This window comes from Coenobita brevimanus, chromosome 36 (assembly GCF_032717465.1).
Source record: "Coenobita brevimanus isolate Jiangsu-jjx chromosome 36, ASM3271746v2, whole genome shotgun sequence".
Taxonomy (NCBI): domain Eukaryota; kingdom Metazoa; phylum Arthropoda; class Malacostraca; order Decapoda; family Coenobitidae; genus Coenobita; species Coenobita brevimanus.
In genome coordinates this window covers 1,344,454-1,348,958 of record NC_136989.1, presented here as the reverse complement: position 1 = coordinate 1,348,958, position 4,505 = coordinate 1,344,454, and the positions used below count along the sequence as shown (strand labels likewise).

The following is a 4,505-nucleotide window of genomic DNA, read 5'->3' as shown; positions in this document are numbered from 1 at the left end:
CTATATCAAGATGCGTTTCTGTTACGGCAGTTATATGAAAATCTTCGACACTTAGAAGGATTTTGAGTTCGTTAAACTTGTTTCTAAGACTGCGAGCATTGAATGATAATACTTTAATTTACTCTGCGGTTAGCTTTGACTGTAGGGCTAATCCGGATACACCTCCTGTGCGCCATCTTGGGATACACACACGCATTAAAGCAGCACTCCACATATCCAAGTGTTTCAACAACAACCTTGAGTGAAGATCGATGTGAAAGTGAATCAGATCAGTGTATAAGAGTCGTAGACATATTTCCACCGTGTAAAGTATTTAAATAGATTTCATGTAAAAGTTTTAGAGCGGGTTAAAGGTGTAAAGCGTTCGTGTGTTCCTTTGTTTACATATATACCCACCCCTCCACTTCGTATTCCTGCCCTTTCCCGCCGTTATTTCTGGTCTCAGACATATTATAGTTTATTATAGTTTATTTTCCCGCAGATCGAGGTCAGTTAGAACGATATCTAACAAACAGATTATCTTTTCTCACTAGTAAATAGTGTAGTGAACCGAAAGCGTATTTACCTTACCAGCTCTCTTCGTTTTTGTTCCCACTCTCAACCTGGTACTTCTCACTTTACAGTCTAACGTAACAAATACTAAGTTGCTTGCTAGTTTAGTGCAAGTAAATAGCATTGTCTTCTGTATAGAGTAACAACTGTGTGATTAATGTTACACCAGTGAAATAGTTTTTGCACTACAAACCGTTGTCCACTGAGTGAAGCTAGGTGTTTATTTTGAGTTCTCCCCAACATTCCATTGTTATTTTCTATTATCCCTTTTTCTCTCAGTGAATCAGTTTATGGTGTACTTCCACAATACATGGCAAGCTAGATCATACCATAGCAAGTAGATATTCTTTTCATTTTACACAGTTCATGGTAAGTTAGGTTGTATCATAGGAAGCAGATTTTCTACTCTTTTTACACTGGTAAAAGAATTCGTGTAGGTTGGCTTGTGCTGTAGCAGGTGGATTTTCTATTCTTTTTATACTGTTAAAGGAAGATAGTATATAAAAAAGCAGTGAATCTCCCTAGAAATTCAATATTTCATTTATAGAGTAAATTGTCCATTTTTAACAACATCCCTTAACCAGTTGTATATTACTTTTATTTTCAGTTGTTCATTGAGAGAAGCTAGTTTTTTATTTTGATTTTTTCCCCAACATTCCATTGTTATTTTTTTTTTTTTTTTCCTTTTTCTCCAGTGAATCAGTGTATGGTGTATTTCCACAATTCATGGTAAGCTAGATCATACCATAGCAAGTAGATTCCCTTTTCATTTTACACAGTTCATGGTAAGGTAGGTTGTACCATAGCAAGCAGATTTTCTGTTCTTTTAACACTGGTAAAAGAATTCATGTAGGTTGGATTGTGCCATAGCAGGTAGATTTTCTATTCTTTTTATACTGGTAAAGGATGATAATATATAAAAAGTAAGGGAATCTCCCTAGAAATTCAATATCTCATATATAGAGTAAATTGACCATTTGTAACAACATCCATTAACCAGTTGTATATTATTTTTTATTTGTGTGGGATTGTGGAAATACTGCTGCAAAATGCCATCTAACCTGAAGGTCTGCCAGGAGTGTACTGGTCGCTTTATGCGGCTCAGTATTTTTCGAATTACTTTTCAACGCCTGTGTGCAAATTATGCATCTTGAGAAAAGATCTTAGAAAATGGTTTAGCTGAATCGCAGAGAAATTACAGGGAACTCAAGGCAGAGTTTCAGACACTGAAAGAGTTTGTAGTGGCAAATGTAGGAGTCAGCAACAGCACTCGAGAAGGAAGAAGCGTACAAACTGAGCTCGTACAAGCCCCCGCCCATCAGGCAGTCACAAATAATAGTGTATCAGTATCTTCCTCACCCAGCGATTAAGTACGTTCCTCGCCAAGCGAAGTCCCCTTTACTATGGTAAGGAATGGTGCAAAACCCGGAAAAGATACGAGGAAGCATCTTCCCATAACTACGTATAATCGCTACCAGATCCTTGCCGGAGCGGTTAATGAGACAGAAGAAACAAGGCTTATTGGGGACTCTATTGTATGCAGTCAGCTGGAGGAATTTTGTGGACGCCCCCCCATCAGCAGAAAGAGGTACTGTTTTCCAGGAGGTGGACTATGTGATATCACAGAAGCCTGCGATGAGGTCACAAAAGACGCAAATGATCAAACTCTATACGTTATCCATGTTGGTACAAATGATCTGAAGCGCAATAGATCAGAGGAATTGCTAGCAAAGTATCATGAAATGATCAAACGATTCAAAACTAAGTCCACTAATGTGATAATATCTGGTATACTCCCAAGGATCAAAGCAGAAAATAGTTTCTATGATAAGGCCTTCAGCACAAATAACCGGCTCAAATCTCTCTGCACGCAAGAGGGAGTCGACTTTGTCGATCTGTGGGACCAGTTTTATGAGCAACATACTCTATTCCAGAAAGATGGTCTCCATTTGAACTCAGTAGGAGCGGCACGGCTAGGTAGACTTCTACACGATAAAGTCGCCCTCTTCAGATCAAAAACGCGACACGTCCAGGAACAGTAACCTTAATGTAAATACCCACAAAGTCAGATCACCAACTGTTCGGAACGGAATTAGAGTCTGCTATGCTAACGCACGTAGTCTACGTAACAAGTTTGAGGATTTAGAATCTCTAATTTACCTAGAAAATTATGACATCATTGGCATCACAGAGTCCTGGATTAACACATCTGACCGTGACTTTCTAGCGGAATACTCACTAACAGGGTACAATATTTTCAGCTGTGAGCGACCACATCGAGCTGGTGGCAGTGTTTTACTATATGTGAAAACTAGTCTCCATCCCCTTGTGCTATCCAAACCCAGTATTACCAACATAGATGCCAGTTATGTTCAGCTAAGTATTAATTCACACAAAATAAATATATGTCTCATCTATCGTCCTCCAGCACAGTCAACTGAAACAGATGAAAAACTTTATGATCAAATTGCGGAAATTTGTTGTCAAGAGGATAGCGTAATTTTTGGAGACTTTAATCTACCGGTAACAAAGTGGGGTGAACCACTGACGGCACACTCAGGACAAGAACTTTATACAAATCTTCAAGAAAGCGCCCTTTCCCAACATGTAGAATACCCAACGAGAGGAAACAATATCCTAGACATCATCTTGACTACAAATGATAACCTAGTCAACATCGTTGAAATAGGACCTGAGTTTAGTTCCAGTGATCATCGAACTATACAGTTTAATATTACTACTGAAAAAGTAAAAGAAACGGAGAGCAAAAGAAAAGGTCCCAGATTATTGTAGAGAAATTTCAACAGGCTCAGAGCGCTACTTGCAACTGCAGATTGGAATCAAATGTCTGAAACCGATGACATAAACCAAGCATGGGAAATATTCACTGAAAAATTTAATAAAGTGGTAAAGTCATGTGTGCCACTACGTAACAGACGTCCAGCTGGAAATAGTAAACCAAAGTGGTGGTCCAGTGAAATAAAAAGTATCTTAATAGCCAAAAAACAGGCATACCATAAATATAAAGCTACACAAAATAATGATGATAAATTACAGTACGATAATCAACGGCGCATATCGAAAAGACTTATTAAACAAAGCAAAAGAGCACTGGAGATCCACATTGCTAATACGTGCAAATCAAATCCTAAAGAATTTTACAGTTACATTAGAATGAAAAAGGTTATGACCACATCAATAGGTCCTCTAGAAACAAACAATGGCAAACACACTGAAAATGAGGTCGAAATGGCAAACATTCTTAACGATTACTTTGCGTCTGTTTTTACAGTAGAAAACACCACCAGAAACCTACTGTTACCCGCAAACCAAGCAAATAGCACAGTCCTTAGTAACTATGCTATCTAAAATAACGATATCCTTTCAGCCATAAATAGTACGGACATAAACAAAACCCCTGGCCCCGATAAAATATCACCGAGAATTCTCAAAGAAGCAAAACATGAGTTACTGCTGCCACTCTCTGTCTTATTCCATCCATCCATCCATCGCCAGACGCCATGTATCCCAAACGGGGTGGTCAAGGGCTTAGAGTTAATTGTTTTACAGGGAGGGGCACTAATCCTCCACCAACCCCACTTGACATGTAGGGATGCCAACAGCATCTGGTGTTCCCAGGTGGTCACCCATCCAAGTACTAACCAGACCCAACGTTGCTTAACTTCGCTGATCGGACGGAAAGCGGTGTACTCAAACGTGGTATGGCCATTCAATAAATCATTAAGTACTGGGAAAGTTCCACGCGAATGGAAATTAGCAAATGTAAAACCAATTTTCAAAAAAGGAAATGAGTCGCACCCAGGAAATTACAGACCAATCAGCTTAACATCAGTAGTGTGCAAGTTAATGGAAAAAATCATAAGAGATAAAATAATTAATTATCTAGAAGAAAATAATATAATTAAAGACTCGCAACATGGATTCAGACATCG

The 4,505-nt window shown here is 38.6% G+C and overlaps 1 non-coding gene across 1 annotated transcript; it reads right to left on the bottom strand.

Annotated features, from left to right (window-relative positions):
- Positions 1-4,166: 4,166 nt before the first annotated feature.
- Positions 4,167-4,286, bottom strand: LOC145396346 (5S ribosomal RNA). The gene has a single exon (XR_013896767.1). It is a non-coding gene; the product is annotated as a 5S ribosomal RNA (ribosomal RNA).
- Between the last annotated feature and the right edge of the window lie 219 nt (positions 4,287-4,505).